Genomic DNA, 22,727 nt, shown 5'->3' with positions numbered 1-22,727 from the left:
CTCTCTCTCTCTCTCTCTCTCTCTCTCTCTCTCTCTCTCTCTCTCTCTCTCTCTCTCTCTCTCCCTCTCTCCCTCTGTGTGTGTGTATATATATATTATATGTATATGTATCTCAAGATATTCATAGCAGCACTCTTTATGGTAGCAAAGAACTGGACACAGGGTAATTGTTCATATATTGGGGAACACTTGAATGAACTTGGCATATGAGTGTAGTGGATGTAGTAGATAAATTATGGATATGGAACATTCAGAGAAACATAGGAAGGTTTGTATGAATGGAAGTGGGGCAGAAGGAGCAGAACCAGACCATTATATGCAATGATCACAACAGTGCAGACCAAAGGGAAGCCAAAATCTGAGTAAATGAAAAAAAAATGGATGATCCTGGAGAATATATGAAGAAGCATATTTCCCTCCTCATGGTAGGAGACTATTAAGGCAGAATTTTGAATGCTTTCTCAAGTGGACTTACTGGTTTTGCTTAATGGTTTTTTCTTTTTTCTTTCTTTTTTTCTTTTTTTTTTTTTACAAAACTGGGGTTCAAACTGCAAGTGGGTAGGGAGGGCTCTTTCTCTTTTTTTTCTGAAGAGATTGTGATGGAATGGAGAAAAGGAAGGACATTAACAAAATGTAGGGATAAGGAGTGGACCTGTGGTCTCATTATTATAGGGAACTCCCTATTAGTATTAGTGTAAGTGAGGGAACTCCTCTATTAATGTAGATCAGCAATGTCTCTGCAATTTATAGTCTCAGTTGCCTAAATCAATGGTGTCAAACTCAAATAGAAATGAGGGCCACTAATCAGTACATTAGGATCCTGCCAGCAGATATTGACTTAGTTTTAAAATGTAATGTTATTCATGTTTTGTTTTACCTTTATTTATTTTGTTAAATATTTCCCAATTACATTTTAATCTGGTTGGAGACACTGAGGAGTGCTTTGTGTTTGACACTTCTGCTTTAGAGCATTGTGAGTTAAAATGACTTTTTGGGTTACATGGTCAGGATGTGTCAGGATGTGTCAAACCCCTGGTCTTCCTGACCTTGAGGGTGGTACTCAATTCACTATGCCATACACTCTCTCATCAATAAAATGAATTTTAGAAAGAGTAAAGAACAATGCTTTTTAAAAAGTCGTGCCACCAATATCTCCTATGTTGAAAGCTTATTTGCCTGGAAAGGTTAATTTTCCCTGCTGAAGTTTAATTGGGAAGATGCCTGTGGTTTCTTTAATCAACAAAATAGCCCAATTGTTCTGGGCTTGCAGTAATTTTTTTTTGGTGGGGGGGAGTAGGGGGAAGAATGGAAGGGCTGTGTTTAGGGCCCTAATTGTATTAAACACATTAAAAAGAGATATTAGGTTTCCTAGAATTTTAGGATTTAGAACTGACAGATACCTAAATATCATGTAGCCTAGCTCCTTCATTTTATAGATGAGGAAACTGAGTGTTAGTGCAATGAAGTACCTTGCTTGAGATTACAAAGATAGTAACAGCCAGGATTTAAGCCTGAAAATCAGGTCCTCAGATTCCAGAACAAGACCAACCCAGAAGGAATTCATACACTGTCTCATGGAGGAAGCAAATGCCCGGTAGATTTTAGCTAAGACCTCAAAGCTGCTGTCGCCAAATAGCATGGCAGGGAATGATTTCCTTACCTTTCAGCACATCTCAAAGAAGAAAGAGCAACATGGAAGGAAGTCACCCACTGGAATCAACTGATTCTTCTCAGTGCTCTGCCTACGTGCCTAAAATGGGCAGAGGTGGAGTGGAATGATGGTGCAGGCACGTCGAGGTCAGCCTTGGAGGGTAGGGCCAGTGCTTTGCCCCGTGGACTGAAACCGTGTCCCCACAAATAAAGATGAAACGTTTTGACTTCACTTTAGAAAGGAGATTTCTCAAAAGTGATACCAAAGAGCTTAGAAACTGGGGGAAAGAACAGTTAAACTCCCAACAGAGACAAACCCACAGGTGGGGCAGAAGAAACAGGAAATATCAGCCCAACTGGCAGTTAAAACCATCTCTTCCTCTGAAGTCTAACAGCATTTGCAGTCTCTGTCAACCACTCAGTTAGCCCTTCATCCAGACATAGTCTCCTACTGTTGACTGTACTGAACATGTATTAATTTTCGGCACCCAAATAGACTGTGAGCTCCTTAACATATGGAACTATTTCTCTCTTCATACAGCATCTAATAATAATAGGTAACATTTACACGGTGCCTACTATTACTGCTGTGTCTCTGCCAAGTAAACCCCAAATGGAGTAACAAAAAGTCATTTATAATTGAAACAACTGAACAACAACAACTATATGTCAGGCATTGTGCTAAGCACTTTACAAATATGATCTTATTTAATCCTTACAATTGCCCTGGGAGGTAATTGTTACTATTTCCTCTATTTTACAGTTGAGGAAATGGGAACAAACAGAGATTAAGTGACTTGCCCAGGTTCACACATCTAATGAGTCTGTGAGGCTGGATTTGAACTCAGGTCTTTATAACTCCAGGCCCACCACTCTGTCCATTGTGCCACTTAGCTTCCTTATCCATCACGATGTTGAAAGTATTGTTGTTGTTGTTTAGTCATTTTTCAGTCATATCCAACTCTTTGTGACCCCATTTGGGATTTTCTTGGCAAAGATACTGGAGTGGTTTGCCATTTCCTTCTCCAGCTCATTTTACAGAAGAGGAAACTGAGGCAAACAGGGTTAAATGATTTGCCCAGGATCACACAGTTAGTAAGTGTTTGAGGCCAGATTTGAACTCAGGAATATGAGTCTTCCTGATTCCAAGCCCAGTGCTCTGTCCACTGTACCACCTGGATGTGCTAAACATACTATGTAGGAATTTAATACATTTTTGTTGATTGCCTGGCACGGTACCCCAAAGACTCTCAATTTTCCCTTTCACCAGAATTTCAGCTTCCTGGACATTTGGAATATTTTCATAAATTATAGATTGAGAACTTGAAGGCACTTTAGGGATCATCTGGTCTGACCTCCTCATTTTGTCAATGAAGAAACTAAGGACCAAGTTTAAGTTCAAGTGACTTGCCTAAGGTCACACAGGTAGTTTAACGGCAGTCCTGGGATTGAACCCAGACCTTCTGTTTCTAGATTCAGTACTTTTCCCACTGTCCCACAGTACTTTTAAAAGTCCTTTCCAACAGACCTTTGGCTTTGCCCTCTAAACAGATAGAGTAAGAGAGGGACAGATGATGGGAAGAGAAACATCGCCAGAGCAAGGACTGATTCCACTCCTCTACCTTCACTGCTGGGCATATCCAAAAAGTAGTGATTGAAAGGACCAGAGTTTGTGTCTAGTTTTAGTGGAAAGAACAGTTAGCAGGAAGAGAGCAGTCACAAAGTTTAGAAGTAACAATGACAGTAATAAGGCAGAGCATCAGGATTTCATGGTTCTCTCCCCTCTCCCCAATGTAATCACTTTCCCCAGATTTTCTGGATATAGTCTCAGTTTCAAATGTTCCTTAATGTTGTCCCCACAAGCCATTGAAATGTCCCAGAAGTTCTAATTTTTCTGCCAAATTGTAACTGACTGAATCAACTTGGATTAGTGAAAAGAATACTGGATTTGGAGTCAGGAGACATGTGCCAGGGTTCTAAGTCACCCTGTGTCTGTCCCTACTACAGGCAGTCCCTTTTTAAAAATAGAAACTAGCTCAGAAGCCCAGTGATTCAGTTACAGACAGAATGTGATCTTAAAACCTGTCTATCACTGTTCACTTGCTGCTAGTGTATTCTGCCTATCACTTCAATCTGTATGCAGTCCTCCCATGAGGTCCCAGAGCACAGCTGGGGCTTGCAAGCTTCTTGATTGCATTAGCATTGACCCACTCATCCTCTCAACCCCCCAGTATGACTATTAAAACCACCCTCACACCAAATTCAGCTCCCGAACTAGTGCCTCCCTCACTCTCTATCTCACAGCAATACACAAAGAAACCATTCTTACCATAACCACTAGTTTTCCTTCTACCTTCCCTTGATCACTGCCTCCACATCAGTCTCTCACCATTCAAGTTTATCAATACTAGCCCCAAGACTATTTTCTGACTCCTAAGTGGCCCTTCAGAATTGTAGCCTTGTAGTTTCCTATTTCTCCTCCCTCCTGTCTCAGTTCCCACAAGCTCCTAAACTCCTGACAGCCTGAGTAGGAATTTCTACTCTGTTCCCCAGTAGCTATGTGACCTTCAACAAGTCACCTAACCTCAATGGGCTTCACTTTCATATAAAATGAAAGTGTTGGGCAGATGATCCCCAGGGTTCATTCTCAGTTTTAATCCTATTGTTTTGTCAGCAAATATGATGACAGAAAAGTATATGTCAAAAAATCAAGAGCCACAAAAGGTGAATTTTAATTGCTATGCTGACTCTTTTTGCTTCATATTCTTTCCATCTTCTTGCATAATAGAAGCATGCTCTTCCCATCCATGACCACCCTCTTCAGTTGAGATGAATGATAATGCTGAGAGACAGTTTCTGGGTAATTAATAATCAATTTATTAACTAAGCTAGCTGATAATCAATAAATTGATAGTCAGTGATTTCTCTTGGTAACCAAAGACAAAACTACAGAGATCACTGAATAATTAAATACCTTTGGAAAAGGTATTCAAACCTGATTGGTGAACAATTAATGAGGGAGGGGACATATTAATGAGGATAAGGGCTAAAAATCTTTAGCTCCACCTGCTGAGAATGTGGCTTGATCATGAAACTTAGTGACCTCCAGCAATCTGGACAAAAGAATCCATATCTACCCAGACCACTCTGGTTGGTTTTCTCCTTCATAAGCTGGGTAACCCTAAACTCCAATGGAGGGGTACAATGACATAGGCTTATTTCCTAAGGGCAAGAATTCACCTAGATTAGACTCTGTTTATACTGTAAGTAAGGTCTTCTAGTTGGGTGGGGTCCCACCCAGGTACCCTGAGGATTTGAGCAATCTCATCAGTGTCTTTCAGGGACTGACTGACTGGCCAACAAGGGGTCCCTGAATGAAGAAATGAAGGGATAAAGCTGTAATCCTAATTAATAATTGGTTATTAATATAACAGAAAATAATCACTTCTCTCACAGTATTGAATGCTCCTTTTTACTTGCCCTCTGGAACAGTGGGTCAGAGGGAGGAATAGATGTGCTCCTTGCTCATCACTGACATTTGCTGCCATCATCCAGCTATCTCTCTGAGGCTGACCAGAGGAAAAGGCCATGGAGGGAAGATAAGTCCATATTTGTGGTGTTTAAATGGCAGTAGGACATCTATGTAGAAATATCTGTTTGACAGAGTACAGTGTGGACTGGGGCATTGGTACGCTGGAGGCAGCTTATACTGGCTACTGAGAGCCAATTGTTAAATTTCCAACATGAACATTTATGCTTTTTGTTGTTGTTCAGTTGTTTCAGTCATGTCTGATGCATTGTGACCCCGCTTAGAGTTTTCTTGGCAAAGACGCTGGAGTGGTTTGCCATTTCCTTCCCTAGTTCATTTTATAGATAAGGAAATTGAGGCAAATAGGGCTGCGGCTTGCTTAGGGTCGCAAAGCTATAGGCTAGATTTCAACGCAGGAAGATGAGTCTTTCTGACTCTAGGCCCTGCACTGTATCCACTGTGCCACCTAGCTGCCAAGCTGGCAATCAGCAAATACTACAAATCAGGCCTTGATTTCTTATTTTATTGATTGGCTAGACTTAAGAAAGTTATGGAGAAAACTTTAATAATGCAGATTAAATATAGAAGTGCTTAAACTTCTTTTTCCCTGGAGAACTGATCATTAAACACACAACAACACACCTCTGGATTGGGGTAAAAGGAAATAGACAAGTAGATTTGCATGCTATATGCATATAGCAGCTGAATCCATTATGTGGAATATGACTATCTGGCATCCTAAGATAAAGGGGAAAGTGTAAGGAACCTAAACTGAAGTCTTGGGACACCTAGGAGTCAGGAATGTCCATATGAAGTGGAACCCTTAAGGAAAATATTGGTAGAAAGATTATCCACAAACATGAGATAAAAATGATTTGGACATCATCTTAGATCCCATGATCAGAAAGGAAATCAAAAGTTGTAAAAAAGGTAAAGGAGAAACTGATGGAGTTGTGTCCTCTGGATTAATTTGTGGGAAAATAGTCAGTGGAACCTGGGAAACGTCTCAGTGAAGTGAAATTTTATATTATAATGAAAAAAAATTGGGGGCAGCTAGGTGGTGCAGCAGATAGACCACTGGCCCTGGATTCAGGAGGACCTGAGTTCAAATCTGGCCTCAGACACATAACAATCACTAGCTGTGTGACCCTGGGCAAGTCACTTAACCCCACTGCCTACCCAAAAAACAAGAAAATAAAAGAAAATACAATTGGACTAGGAATCAAGAGACCTAGATTCTAGTCCTGAATCTGCCATTAACTATTTCTGTGACTTCTGGCAAGCCATTTTCCCTCCCTATGTTGCAGTTTCCTTATACATCCAATGAGAGAGTTGAATTAGGTAATATTTAAAGCCCCTTCCAACTCTAGAAGCTGATTTAGAGAGGACAAGGAGAGAGTCTGCTTTCAATAAGTCAACAGAGGTAGAGTTTTCCTCACTATGCCCTGTAGGGAGGCATCATTCAACAAACCCTTGTAACTAAAAAGACCTGAAAGAAAAACTTTTTATATAATCATAGACCCATGGCCTCATACTACTCACTGTTGGGGACTCAACAATAGCATTAAGGAATTTGCAAATATTGACTGTGCTGTTCATTGAAGGTTATGAGTAGAAGCTTAAACGGAGAGTAGAGGAGAAGATGGGGAAGGGGAATAGAAATTGGTAGCAGGCTCTAATGACATCATGAGCTCCTGGAAGGAGAAGTACAATAACCATTTCTTCCTTGACCATTTTTTTAAAATCCCCAAGCTCTATTTTGAGGTTACTATTTTCTGGGTAGGCAACTCAGCTTCCACCCTCATGTCCACAGTTGACTTTGTCACCATTTTGATCGCTGGAGGATCAAGCTTCTTTTCTGTTTGCTTCTCAGAACCACCTTTTTGGTTTGTTTGTTTCATTTGAAATCTCTAATTCCACAGGAATATCCCTGATTAATTCAGTCTGTTTCACACTGGGTTCCATCCTTATGATAGGAAGCAGAAATGTCCATTAGGTAGACCTGGAAATTTGTCTCTGCCTTCTATTTCTTTGGATTTAAAGCTAAAAGGTAGAGTAGTGGTCCTCAACCTGCAGGCCACAGGTCCATGGGGCATGTATGTATGTATGTGGAGTTATTGTAAGGGAATATTAAATCTATAAGCATACCAAACATTTCTATTCTGTCATTATGTATTTTCTCAATCAATGGACACTGATAGTACACTACTATGCATACACTTGTGTAAAATATTTATAGCAGCACTTTTTATAACAAAGAACTAGAAACAAAGTGGGAGTTTATAAAATAGGGAATGGCTAAAAAATGTGGTGTATGAATGTAATGAATATTATTATGCTGTAAAGAAATGTCAGGTAGGAAGGATTGATAGAAACTTAGAGATGCTTATAGGAATTGACACAGAATGACACAAAGCACCCGTAGAACAATTTATGTATGATCATAATAATGCAAAAGAAAACAACTTGGAAAGATTTCAGAACACTAATAAATGCATAATAAGTACAATATATAATAATAATCATAAATAAAAGCCCAAGAAGTAAATAAATAGCCCAATAAATAAAAGCCCAATAATAAATAAATAGTTCAATAAATAAAAAGTCCAAGAATAGCCTAATAAATAAAAGTCCAATGATAGATTCAGAAGACTGATGATAAAGCATACCTCTTGCCTCTTGTCATAGAGATGAAGGTCTAGAGATGCAGAATGACAAATACATTCTCAGAAATGGCCAATGTGCTATTTTGTTTTGTTTGGTTATGCTTATTGTTACGGGAGAGGGCACCTATTTAGAAGGGGATAAGTTAGATGATAGAAAGGAAATAATATCAATAAAACATTTTTAAAACACATGGAAGAATACAAAATAAGTTCAGAAAGTAACATGAACAAGACAATTTTCATTACTACCTTACTAAATTTAATATAATTAAAAACAAACTGTGCATAAAGAAGTTCATATGCATCCTTTTTTATTCTTTTTATATTGAATTGTTTGCATTTGCTGATGATTAATTTCATAAATTTAAAAGAAAATATAGACAATTTAAATAGACAGTTTGGTTATCATTGCTGTAGAGATGATCCAGTCCAACCAACTCATTTTATGGAAACTGAGGCCCAGAAAGGGAAAGTGACTTGCTTAAAGGCACACAAATAGTAAGTAGCAGAGTACTTATTCAAATCCATGTATTCAGCATCAAATCTAGGCATTTTCCCACTAAAACAGGTTGTCTCTAACTCTGGAGGCTGTTGCTATGTAAAAGCAGTCTCCAAATGGAAAGATCGACAGATCTCCAAGTTGGGTTCCCTGTATCTTCACTTGCAGATATTTTGTTTACTTTTCCTTTGAAAAATGATAAAAAAAAAAAAAGGAAGGGGAAGATTTTTCCATTAAGGACTGTGTGCCTGGCTATCCTGGAACAGGCTGGAACCTTGGGGCATTGAAGCAGGGAGACTCCTTTAGAATCAATCAAGAGACCCAGTGATTAGACGTCATGGAGGCTAGAATATTCATAGTTAAAAACAGGAACGATTAAGTGATAGGTAACATGATAAGTCAGACAAATCATGTCAGGAAAGTTAAAGGCAAGTCAGTTGGGGAACCACCTTAAAGAATGAGCTCAAGCCAAGGCAAATGCAGGACCACGGACAGCTCTGCACGCACCTGCTGGGTTCCTGATGAGTTCCTGTTTGTCCAGTTTTACCTGCTTTACTCTGACAATAAACTGATATTTTTGAGCTGCTCGGGGTCAGGTTTGTGGTGGAAGCAGGGTTATTATGAGTTTTTTTTTAATCTTCTAGGCCCTGACATCCCTGGAAGCAGGGGCTAGAGGGTTCACAGAAGAAAATGATGGCCCTTTCACACTTTCCTTGACAAACCTTTCCCCCCTCTGCCTCATGGAAACTTGTGAGCATTGAGCAGACTGCTCAATGGAATAATTAATCATACTATAGAGAAAGAATTTCTGTGTACAAGATACATGTAAATGGTGTAAATCACAAGTATAGTCTCATAGTCTGCGGGTCATTTGGTAGAAGTTCAAAGTATAAGACAACCCTCAGGTACTACTTGTAGTCACTTCCCATTTTAGTCCTTAGGTCTTTTTCTTGGAGTTATTATTTTTCTGTCTAGTACACCATATTTTCACTCTCTGGTCCTGTGCTTAGCCTTTAATAACCCTTTCATCTCTATAGAAACATAATTCTTTCCTGTTTAAGTTGTGAGTTAACTCTTTTCTGGTTTCCTGTTGAAACTGCTATCTGCATGATCACCTTCCTGAATAACTCATCTTATATCTCTCGGAGTTCTTTTTTGCTCCTAGGAATCTTATTTCCCTTTTATTTCTTCTTCTCAATACTTGACCCAAGCATCTTTTAGACAGCTGTTTTCCAATCCCTTTTCTTGAGAAAAAAAAGTTTTAGGAGATAGCTAGGTGGTGCAGTGGATAGAGCACCAGTCCCGGAGTCAGGAAGACATGAGTTCAAATTCGACCTCAGACGCTTGACACCAGCTCTGTGGTAAATCATTTAACCCCAATTGCCTTGCCAAAAAAAGAGAAAAAAGGAAGAAGTTTTATTGATGTCTTTTATTTTTATGTCATGGTCATTTCATACACACAAACACACATACACACACATACAAACACAGATTGAACCCTCCCTTGTGGCTAAGAAAAAAAATTAAAGTACAGAAGAGACTTAATGTAAAGAAGCAGTTTAGACCAGTGAATTGTCTATCAACATTAACTTCAAAAATATGTTTAGGAGTAATAAACCCTACTATTATTTAGGCAAAATAAAGTCTCTCTACATATAAAAAAAAAAGAAAAAGAAAAACAATTAAGCAAAAACATCCTATATAGCATCATATCCGACGATATACAACACTCTTACTGGTGTCACCTATCTCCCCTCCTTTGAATGTACTACCTTTTTACCTCAAAATCTTAGAATTCCTCTATTCCTTCAAGGCTTAGCTCATGTACCACCTCCTATGAGAATTCTTTTTTCACGCTCCCATTTATTTCTTTCTCTCTTCAAATTATCATGCATATTTTATCTATTCATGTACTGTATCATGCAGTAGGATGTAAGCTCTTTGAAGCCAAGGATTATTCTTTTTTTTTGTTTGCTTGTTTTTTACTCTAGCACTTAGCGCAACGCCTTGCCCCTGCCTAGGGGATACATATAAGAACTGGACTTGTGATTTCATTGATATAGGGAACTCCCAGGTGAGAAAACTCCCCTTACTAAGCCATTCTTGGCACTTTCTTTGCAACTTATAGTGAGAGAGAGTTGCGTAGAGCACTGAGATACTAAGTGACTTACCCAGGACCACACATCTAGTGTTCGATAGAGGTAAGACTTAAACTCAGTTCTTCCTGAATTTCCATTTTTCATGGGATACCCCCACTTAGTTTCTGATGATGGGTGATGTCCTGACTTGCTCATGAGTTGGATTTAAGTGAGGCAGAGTTGAGCAAAGTTATCATTCTCATTCTTTCTTCCAGAGTCACTGAAGTCCAGTGGCAAGACAAAAGTCAAGATGACTGGCTATGGTCCAGGATGCAGTGGATGACTTTGGCATCTTTGATGTCTGATCAAGTGCCTGTTTCAACTGCCATCATGTCTGTTGGAAGAAATTGTTCTCTTTGCCCACTCCACAGGGGAAGTCTTCACATGTTTGGGATAAACATCCTCCTAATTCACCGATGGTTTTGAGGCCTGTTGGTTACCCTCAATCTGGTTCAACTTATCGCAGATATATACATATATACAATATATGTATACATGTACATATACATATACATATATATATATATAAACTGGGATGTGTCCATTGCCCATGCTACAACTTCGTGAAACCACAGGTGGATCAGATCACTTTGGGAGCACGGAAAACTTTTAGGTCACCAGTCTGAACTACCCTAAGAAGCTGGAATAATATAACAGTACCCCAAGAAAGCAGCAACAGGACCAGCCCAGACCTTCCCTAAAGTAGTGGACTAAGACTGGTCCTATCATCAAATCTGAAGTCGGGGAGTAGGTTGGAAGGATGGACCAAAAAAAAGTAATCTCACTATAAAAAGCTATTATAGTGAAAGGGATGCTCAAGACAACAGCAGAAAGGAACGGCTCCAAAATTACAAGCAAAACTCAAAGAAAAACACATCTTGGGCACAAATTTTACTAAAATTACTGGAAGAGATGAAGCACAAATTTAAAATGTATTCATGTAGTGCTTGTGGAAAATCCATTTCTTTTGAGTCTCTGTTTGTTGTTGTCATGGAGTTAGATTTGCAATAACTTTTTATGCTGGTTGGTATTTTGACATACACATCTCTCCAGCTTTTAGTCATTAAATTGGGGTTCTGTGCCAAGGCCAAGCTTTGTGCCCCTTGCTGGGAATTTGGGTAGGGTTAGGATTGGTCTTAGTCTGGGTCCCCTGGGTTCTTGCACTGGCCTCTTCACAGGGTAACTCTTCTGCCCTTCCACTCTTCCCCCTACACACACACTCAGGACCCTTTCTGACATCTCAGGACAGAATGCTAGGGACCTCAGAGCCCCCAGGTAACTGAGCTATCCATGTCTGAGTGCTGCCTCACATCACTCTGATCACTAGCTCTTTCAAGGCTTCCAACATCCCCACCTTTCTGGGGAAGGCTTTATGGGGCTTTCTGACCTTCCTGTGACTCTTTCTGCCTCTGGATATAGAACCTTGCAGGCTATACAAATCTCTGGCCCACCACTAGTCACATTGGATTTGTTAGCTTGAAGTGGAGCTGGTTTTGCTGTTGCTTTCCTATTATCCATGGGCTTCTGACTGAATTTTTTGTGCAGTTTTGTCATGGCATAATTAATTTATGGTAATTTATCATTGAATTTTTAAATTATCATTTGTTCTGATGCAAATTTCAGGTTTTTGTTGAAGTGTAATATTGGAGCTGGACGGCCTGCCTTCCACAAAGTAGTAATCTTGCCACCTATCTCAAACGGGCAAAGTACTTCCATCTATCACAGAATAGCTAGGGAAAAGACATTTTTGCCTAATGAATTTAGCATTACTTTAGGAACACATTTCTATTCTTTCTGTTCTTTCATTCCAGCCTTACCTTCTACTCTACTGATCTTGATCAAGATTTAGACATGATCTTGCTGTTGGCACCCCGTATGCTACTCAGAGATCATCTATTCTATCTTTTTATGAAAATGCTTTTCAGGAAGTACAAATAATGAGGTGAAGTCTATATTTGTTCAGAACATAAATGATGAATTTAAAACTGGCGATGTTACATCAACAGACCATGATTTACTATCATGTGACTGAAGAAGAGAGATATGAAGTTGATCAACTTCAGAGTTTGAGGAATTTAGTCAGAATAGACTCCCCTCATTAAAATTTGTAGTAATTGTGAGGAAAATAAAATGTTGCTTTGATTTCAGAGGTTAAAGTGAATAGAGCAATTGTAAGAAGCAATACAGGATGACTAGAAAAGAATTCAATTAAGGTGCATAAAGCAGACCTCACGAGCAGAGGGTGCAGAGTCAGTCTAGGAAGGGATTTGTTCTATGTAAAGTAGTGAGCCCAACTGTAGAATACTCCCTACATATTGGGACCTTGATATTGTAGATGCAGATAGTTCAAGAAATTTTCCAAAATGTAGTTGCAACTGCCTTCTACCTTGGTAATGGTTCTTTCTGTCTCTAAGATTTAAAATTATTTACATACAGTAGTTCATGAATTCATCACAAATTGATTCATTGTGCCCCCACCCAACTCTGGAAAATCTTCTAATAGAGCTAATCTTATTTTCCATTAAGATTCTAATCTCCTTTCCAAATTTGCATGACCCAAAAAGAAAACATACTCCCACAATAAATTAAAATACATGCAATTTACTGAATTAAACCAAAATTAAATGGAGTACGAAAACTCCAAGTGACTGTGCCTTGCTTAAGTAAAAGATCTGTTATCTACATTTCCCAGAGGCAGCATCTGCCAGGATTAAGAGCTGAGTTCAATTTTAATGTTACCATAGGAACCAGAGTATGAGATTTCCAAATGCTGGTGATCTACCCATTTTCTAGTAGAATCTGAACTAATTTCTTCCCTGCTTCCATTTTTAAAAATTAATTTACTTTGATTTATCAACAATCACTTCTGCTTCCAATTTTTAACACCTGTATTCAGGTGAGCCTAAATATTTTTTTTTTCATTAGGGGAATGCTTCCTGAATAATCACAGTTAAAATCTCAAGAAGGAAAGAAAGGAATCAATTCACCATTTTCCATTGTAGTTCCCATGGGTTGGGGTCTCATAAATCATTACTGCAAGTTCACTATCCAAGCTGTGTCTCGGAGTTTCTCATCAAGGAGACTGTTCTGGCCAGTAGTTCCCAGGCTGATAGCATTGACTCATTGGTAACTAACAATTTTGGAGAGAGATGAAGAGTGATGCATTTCTCTGTTTGTTTGGCAGGACAACCTCTACCTACTACACTCTACTGTCCATGTGGATTCCCTCTGACCTGGTTGTGACAACAAACCGGTCAGCTGTGCTTTTAAAAGTCTTGGTGTGCACCGCAATTAGCCACAGTGTCCTGTACCATTTACCTCCTGATTCCTTGAGTCTTTGGTCCCTAGAATGTGTGCGTCTAGGAAGAAACTGGAGCAATATGAAACAGAAGCCCACCTGCATAAACAAGGACCACATGAGTACTTGGGGGAATAAATTGTTCTGGATGCTTAAGATTTCCATGTAGCTGAAGATTCACCTCTTTGAGGACTACATCTTTTAAGAATTTCATCATTTTATACGGAAATATTTTTGTAATACATTATTTTTTCCTGCCTTTAAAAATTAATTTTGTTGATATATTTTGCTTTTACATAATCTACATTTCCCCATAAATCCTCTCCACACCCCAACCATACCTCATAGCAAAAAAATTTTAAAGGGGACATTTCAGCAAAACTAATCAATATATCTAAAATGCCTGATTTTATATGCAGTATTCCACACCCACAGAGAGCTTCATTTTCATGTCTCTTCTTTGGGGCCAAGCTTGGTATTATAATTAGCAGCACTCAGTTAAAAAAAAGATTTTTATTAATATCTTTTATTTTTACACGATGTACATTTCTCACTGCAGCCCTCTTAGAGAGTCTTCTCTTACAATAAGGAACTAAAAAGAGAGAAAGAAAAAAAAAGTTCCATAAAACTAAACAACATTTTATAAAAAAAAATCTGATGCCATATGCAATGTTCCATGTCCATAGTTCTCTACCTCTGAAAAGAAGCAAATGGAGATAGCTTCTCACAACTCTTTCTGGGAACTAAACTTGGTTATTAATTGCAGCATTCAGTTTTGATTGTTTCTTTGTCATGCTCTTCATTTACACTGTTGCACTCATTGCAAAATATTTTTTTCTGATTCTGCTTACTTCACTTTATTTTTAATCAATTTTTAAATATTTTATTTTTTCCAATTACATGTAAAAACAATTTTAACGTTTATTTTTTTTAAAAAATTGAGTTTGAAATTCTCTCCCTCCCTTCCCTCTTCCCTCCTTGAGAAGGCAAGCAATTTAATATAGTTGATACATGTACAGTCAGGCAAAACATTTCCACATTAGCCATGTTGTGAAAGAAAACAGATTGAAGAAAGAAAGAAAATAAAAAAAATTATGCTTCAATCTCAGACTCTATCAGCTCTGTCTTTGGAAATGGATAGCATTTTTTACTCTGAGTCCTTTGGAATTATCCTTAGATCATTGTATTGCTGAGAATAGCTAAGTCATTCACAGTTGACAATCATACAATATTGCTGTTATTGTGTACAATGATCTGGTTCTGCTCACTTTACTCTGCATGAGTTCATATATTTCCCCAGGTTTTTCTGTAAAAAATCCTCTTCATAGCCTTTCTTATAGCACTATAGTATTCCATCACAATCACATACCACAACTTGTTCAGCCATTCCACAATTGATGGGCATCCCTTCAATTTCCAATTCTTTGCCACCACTAAAAGAACTGTTATAAATATTTTTATACAAATAGGTCCTTTTTCTTTTTTTTTCCTTTTTTCTGATCTCTTTGGGATACAGACCTAGCGGCAGTATTTCTAGGTCAAAGGGTATGCATAGTGTGATAGCCTTTTGCGTATAGTTCCAAATTACTCTCCAGAATGATTGGATCAGTTAGCTACTCCACCAACAACGCATTAGTGTCCCAATTTTTCCACATCTCTTCCAACATTGGTCATTTTCTTTTTCTATCATATTAGGCAATCTCATAAGTATGAGGTGGTACTTCAGAGTTGTTTTACTTCGCATTTTTCTAATCAATAACGATTTAGAGCATTTTTTCATATGACTATATACAGCTTTGATTTCTTCTTCTGAAAACTTCCTGTTCATATCCTTTGACCATTTATCAAATGGGGAATCAATTATATTTTTATAAGTCTGACTCAATTCTCTATATTTGAGAAATAAGGTATTTATCAGAGAAACTTACTATAACATTTTCCCTGGGTTTTCTACTTTTCTTCTAATCCTAGCTGCATTGATTTTGTTTACACAAAAGTTTTTTAATTTGATGTAATCAATACTATCTATTTTACTTCCTGTCACCTTCTCTATCTCTTGTTTGGTTATAAACTCTTCCTTTATCCATAGATCTAAAAGGTACATTTTTCCATGCTCCCCTAGTTTACTTATGGTGTCACCCTTTATTTCTAATTCATGTACCCATTTTGACCTTATCTTGATATACAGTTGATGAGATATTGACCTATAACTAATTTCTGACAAACTGCTTTCCTGTTTTTCCAAGCAATTTTTGCCAAATAGTGAGTTCTAGTCCCAAAAGTTTGACTCTTTGCATTTATCAAACACTAGATTACGATAGTAATTTACTACTGTGTGCCTAATCTATTCCACTGATCCACCACTCTTATCTCTTACTCAGTACCAGATTATTTTGATGATTACCACTTTCTAATACAGTTTGAGATTTGGTATTGCTAGACCACCTTCCTTTTTTTTTTTTTATTGATTCCTTTGATATTCTTGACCTTTTGTTCTTCTAGATGAATTATGTCATTTTTCCTAGCTCCATAAAATAATTTTTTGGTAGTTTGAATGTTATGGCACTGAATAAGTAAATTAATTTAGGTAGATTTGTCTTTTTTATTCTATTGGCTCAGCCTACACATGAGCAATAATATTTCTCCAGTTGTTTAGATCTGACTTTATTTGTGTGAAAAGCGTTTTGTAATAGTGTTCTTGTAGTTCCTGGGTTTGTCTTGGCAGGTAGACTCCCAAGTATTTTATATTATCTGCAATTAATTTAAATGGCATTTCTCTTTCTATCTCTTCCTGCTAGGTTTTGTTGGTAATATACAGAAATGCTAGTGATTTATGTGGGTTCATTTTATATCCTGCAACTTTGCTGAAGTTGTTAATTATTTCTCCTAGTTTTTTACTTGACTCTTTAGGATTCTTTAAGTACACAAAAATATGGAATGCTTCATGAATTTGCATGTGATCCTTGTGCAGGAAGCACATTAATCTTCTCTGCATCATTCAAACTTGAGTATACGTGCTGCTGAAGCAAGCCCCTTACTTCACTTTATTTTGTTCACATGTCTTCCTGTGCTTCTTAGTAGTCACTATGTTTATCATTTCTTACAGTGAAGTAATATTCCAAAGGGGATGGCCCTTGAAAACCTCTGCATGCTGGTAGTGCCTCTGAGAAATGTATCTCTAGAGGTCAGGAGATAGGGAGTCCTTCCTTTCTGACTATTAAAAATGCACCTCTGCAGCAAGGTTTGGATGAAGACTATATTGGGAGCCAAATGTTGCAAATATTTTTATTATTTAGTCCTTGATCCTCTAGAGTGTGTGTGCATGGGAAGGGGGGATAGTTGTTATTTGGTCATTTTAAAACTGGTTGGTTGGTTTTCATTCTTCATTCTCGAAGAGGTCCAAAATAGCATCACTATTTTGGGGTCAAGATACAGAGTGTCCAACTGTGGCTGATCAGACCAGTATGAGCTCAGAAGACTCTACCACACGTTGGGCACAAATGGTCCATATGAATATTTGGAGTGGAGATGTCTCTAAATATGCTCTATGAGCAAAGCAGAACTGCAGTAGCTCAGAAGACATGTGAGATGCATAATCTTAAAAATGAACAATTTGAAAGAGTAGGCTTTGATATCTAAAGAGGGTATTTAATTTTAATAATTTTATAGCTTCAGTTACTACTTTTGGGTTTTCCTTTTTAGGTTATGTGGACCCACTGTACAACATATAATTATTGTTTTTATATAGCAAATGTTTGTGATCCCCAGACTTTTCTGTAGGTTCAGTCTATGGAAAGGGGTCCAGGGGCTCTTGTTCTTATTCACATAACCCTATGTGTTGAAGACAATATTAGCCATATTTTTGGTTCAGAATATGTGTAAGACTTAAAAATTTAGGGTGTCTTTGAGATTAAATCCAATACATTATGGTTTAATAGTGCTATTTCAAAGAAATTATTGATGTCTGAGGTCACATTTGAACTCAGGGTTTTCCTGAATCTAGGCCCAGCACTCTGTCCACTGCACCACCTAAACATATTTTAAAAAAATCTTTACTATTATAACAAATACCTAAAAGTATTAAAAACAACCTTAATACCTTTTGGTGGCCCAGTGGATAGAGTGTTGGGCCTAGATTCAGGAAGGGATGAGCAGCTGCTGCAGATCTCAGGTATGTTCAAGGATAGGCAGGAGACCCAAAACCATAATGGAAATGCCATTGTTTAATTACAAAAGAATAGAATCTATTTTCATTCTCTAACTGCTGGATTCAAATCTCACCTCTGCCACTTGCTTGCGGTGTGACCTTGAAGTTGAAGAAAAGAAAATAATACCAATCATGTACTCTTCAATTTAGGCTCAAATCTTCCAGAAACAATTTTATTTAACTTATCATTAATTTATATCCAAGTCATTTCTAGCTTGGAGAGAGAGCAATCCAAACTGTCCCCAAATAGTTCCCCCTGTCTTCTGATATCATTCTCTGCCCCAAGACAATTTGATGTAACATTTACAAGAATCTTGAACAATAAAAAAAGAAAAAAATCATAACATGGCATAGTGGATAGCGTGCTGGGCCTAGACTCAGGAAGACATCTTCCTGAGTTCAAATCTGGCCTCAGACACTTACTAGCTATGTGATCTTGGGCAAGACACTTAACTCTGTTTGCCTCAATTTCCTCATTTGTAAAATGAGCTGGAGAAGGAAAAGGCAAAAGACCTATGCTACAAAGAGATAAAAGAGGAAAGGGTCCTATGTGTACAAAAATATTTGTATCAACTCTTTTCATGGTGGCAAAGAACTGGAATCTATTGGGGAGGGTATGCCTATCAAGTAGGGAATAATTAAATTATGTCATATGAATATAATGGAATATCATTATGTCATAAGAAACAGTGAAGGGTATGGTTTCAGAGACACCTGCAAAGACTTGTAAGAAGAATAAAGTGGGCAGAATGAAAACAACGTATGTATAAAAACAACAATGTAAAATTCAATGATTTTCAAAGACTTAAGAACTCTATTCAAAGCAATGATCAACCATAATTCCAGAGGACTAGTGATGAAGAATGTTACTCATCTCCTGACGGAGAGGTGATAGACTATATACAGAACAAAGGATATATTTCTGGACATGGCCAATATGGGGATTTGTTTTACTTGACTTTGAATATTAGTTATAAAAGTTTCGTTTTTCCTTTTTTTTTCCAATGGGTAGGGGGAGTTGGGTGGAAGGAAAAAAATCAAATGCTTGATATTAAATAAATAAAATATAATTAAAAATAAAACACAATAAAGCAAAAATTAAATCACAGCATACTTTATACTCTGTGATTTCAGTGCAAAAGCATAGAGGAGGTTGGTGGAAACTATGTTTAAATATATGGCCCAGAATCAAGAAATGAAAGTGGCCAAAGACTTGTAGACAAAAAACCAAACAAACAAACTTCACGCCTAGCTACTTAACGTGGTAAGCACCAAAAATGAAGTTTCAACTAACAGAAAGCAATTGGTTAATAAAAAAAGTCATTTCTGAATCAACTGTCTATATAAAGTCAGACATTGGCTTTTTGTAAATGCATGCATGGGTGTTGGGAGGGATGCAAATATTAAATAATATGTGGGTCCTGTCCTCACCAAATTTATAGTATACTAGGGAGATAAGATACAAACACAGATAATCGTAGCATATATATTACAAAAAATGCACTCAAAAGTTCACAGGACTATTGAGCATAGATTTAGTGAGAGTCATATAGCCTAACTCTCTCACTTTTCAGACCAGGAAATTAAGGTCTGTGAAGATTAAGTGACTTTCCCAAGGGAATAAAGTTAGTAAGTGGAAGAGCTAGGACTTGAATCCAAGACCTCCAACTCCACATCCAGTGCTCTTACCATTGTACCACACTGAGGTACAACAGAATTTTGGGCTTTTAGAGCAAAGGTCAAAATTAATGCCAGATTAGAAGAAAGGATAAAAAGGAGAAACTGATATAGCATGCAATAAAAATAAGTCCAACCAGAATATTTAAATAAGCCATTGATGTTGAAAAATGGTAAATGGATAAAGGGATAGATATTGATAGAGATTACCATTATTTTCTAAGTAAGTTTAACTAAGGTAAACTAATCACTACAATAAAGAGACTAAAATTATCTAGAAACTACTACAACTGGTAAATATTTAATCTTATTGCCAAAAAGAAAGATAACTAGCCAAGGACAACATAAATTTACAAAATTAACTCATTTATATAATCTTACGAAAGAAGATTGTGGAACATTATGTATATCACAAAACATCAAGACTCAGTGTGTATAGGGGGAAAAAGTATAAAAGAGACCCACTTAAGCCAAATCATCCTGAGAGTACTTCATGATATAACTAGGCCAGACAAAAGAATGGAAAATGTGTGTTTTGTACGACAAACTATTTTCTTGATCAATGACAGTAGAGGTACTACATTTTGATTCTAATATCTAGTGTTAGTCTTGATATAGTGGAGGAAGAAATAGAAAAGGAACTAAAAAATGGGAAAGTCTAACCATATCAAGTATGCATGGAGGGGTCTTTCCTGGAGGTGATACAATTTTTTGAAAGCCAAGAAGATCAGTTAAGAGGTTATTATGATAATCTTGGCAAGAAGTATATGAATCAGGGATAGTGGCCACAACTAAAGAGAAGGGGGCGGTTGAGAGAGATGTTGTGGAAATGGAATCAATAGGACTTGGTATCTGATTGGATATAAGGGATGAGGGAGAGGGAAGAATCCAAGATGATCCTTAGGTTTTTAGACTAAAGGACTAAGAAGATAATGGTGCCCTTGACAGAAATAGGAAGTTGAGAAGAAGGGCAGATTTGCAGGAAAGATGGTGAGTTCAGTTTTAGAAGTGTTGAGTATGAGGAGTATGTGGAAATCCAGGTTTAGATGTCTAGAAGATATTTGAAGATGTGGGTTCTGGAGAGAAATTAGGGCTGGTTAGAAAGATCTGAGACTTAATAATGTAGACATGATAATTGATGTCATGGGAATGACTGTGATCACCCAAAGGGAGTACAGAGACAGGAGAGAAGAAGGCCCAGGACACAGTCTAGGGTGGAAGGAAGAAGATGGCCTAGCAAAGAAGACTGAGGACTAATCAGAGAGGAAGAAAAAGAACTTCTCAAAGAAGAATTCATAGGAGAAAGTTGTGTCTTAGAAGCTAAAAGAGAAAAAAAGTGTTCAAGAGGAGTTGGTCAACCATAAATAATGTTGATGAAATGTCAAGAAGAAGAAAAGCCGAGAAAAGGTCATCAGATTTCACATTTGTGGGATACTTGTGTCTTTGGGACACATCCATATCTGTAAGGACACTGCCTGGATTAAATCTCCCAAAAGTCTATATGGACAAAGAAAGTATTCATTGGGAGAAGGTCCTGAACAGGATATGCCTTCCCAGGAAAACATTCATGAGTTTGATATGAGAAACCCTGTATCTACATGTGAGAGATAGGAAGTCTTAATCAAAGAGAAGAAAAAGGGGGAGAGGAAAATAAATAGCTACTATGGTAGTGTGCCCTACAAATCATCTCTTAACTAGCTAGGATATTGTAATCATTGGATCAAGTGAGATAATATATGTAAAGCATTTTGCAAACCTTAAAGCACTATACAAATGCTAGCTATTTATTATTAATAATAAATTTCCTATTACTACTGAATCCAGACTCATTGTTTCTGATGGGGGATGGTGGGGAGAAACAAACGGTCTAGGGGAGAGCAGAGACTGTAGAACCATCCTATGGGATAGTCAAGCTTCCTATGACCATGGTGTGGGGGCCAGTATATCCCAAAAATTTTATCAAAATTTTCTACTACCCTCCATAAGTGGCTGAGCTATTTCTTCTCCCACAGTATTAGGAGATTATTAGAGATATTAGTGGTTAAAGGAAATCTGCCTGGAATTCCCTGGTGAACTTAGGTTTTGGGGAGTGGGGAGAGGTCAGACCCCAGTCTGGGGTGTGGAGGAGGTACTTTCGTGGTTGATATGAAAGTGACGGCAGTGTTTCACTTTATCCATTGTTTGACGCTGCTGGATAGCATAGTGCTTTCAATTTTAAGGAAATTGTGGGTTTTCTCCCCCAAGAGACGTAAAGTCAAGAGATTGAATAACAGCAGGATTGGGGAGGAGAAAACTCAAGGGGTTTGGGAAGCTCGTGAACATTCACCGGTGTAGGTTGTGCCCGACCCAAGTTTTGGAGGTTTGGGAGTAGACAGGACAGGGACCGGCAATACAATTTAGAGGTGAAAGAAGTTTCAGGAACATGCTGGGGTCTGAAGTCGGATCGCAGAGACCTAAAGGAGTATGGTTAGGAAGCGAAGGAAGTCAGCGAATGCGACGACTTTTTAGGAGTTTGGTGATGGAGTTTAAACAGATAGGATGGATAGCTCAAGGAGATGGCAGGATCAAATTAATCAATTAATGAACATTCATTGCGTGGCACTGTACCAAGCCGCTGGGCAATTTTCCCTTCTCTCTTTCTTTAGGAAGCTTAATTTGAAAATCTGGAGTCCCGGTATCCTTTTCCAGGGCCAAGCGGATGAGAGCACAAGCAAATCTTGTAAGGGTTACAACCCCGGGAATAAATAAATAAATAGCATTCGAACTGACAAGGAGAACAGCCCTGCCTCGGAGAGGATGGGGGCGGGGCCAAAGGCGGGAGAGGGCGTGACAATTAGGTCGTGTCCCGAAGGGGGCGTGCCTACGTGTAACTCTGGGCGGCGGGAGGCGGGCCCGGCCCAGCGACGTGATGACGTCACATGCTGCACACGGCTCCGGCTCCGCCCCTCCGTTGCGGCGCGTGCCGGTTGCCGCTGCGGCTCCTCCCTCGTCTAGTTCGTCCGGCGGCGGAGTCTCGGTTCTCCCTCCCGCCTCCGCGCTCCCGGCTCTCTGCTCGGGCTCCGG

General features: G+C 38.3%; 1 non-coding gene across 1 annotated transcript; it reads right to left on the bottom strand.

Moving 5' to 3' along the window:
• Positions 1-16,706: 16,706 nt before the first annotated feature.
• Positions 16,707-16,809, bottom strand: LOC114028167. The gene has a single exon (XR_003567328.1). It is a non-coding gene; the product is annotated as a U6 spliceosomal RNA (small nuclear RNA).
• Between the last annotated feature and the right edge of the window lie 5,918 nt (positions 16,810-22,727).

Source organism: Vombatus ursinus, unplaced genomic scaffold, assembly GCF_900497805.2.
Source record: "Vombatus ursinus unplaced genomic scaffold, bare-nosed wombat genome assembly UNPS02014870.1, whole genome shotgun sequence".
NCBI lineage: Eukaryota > Metazoa > Chordata > Mammalia > Diprotodontia > Vombatidae > Vombatus > Vombatus ursinus.
Note: the sequence above shows the minus strand (reverse complement) of the source record. Positions and strands in the feature narration are given on the sequence as shown.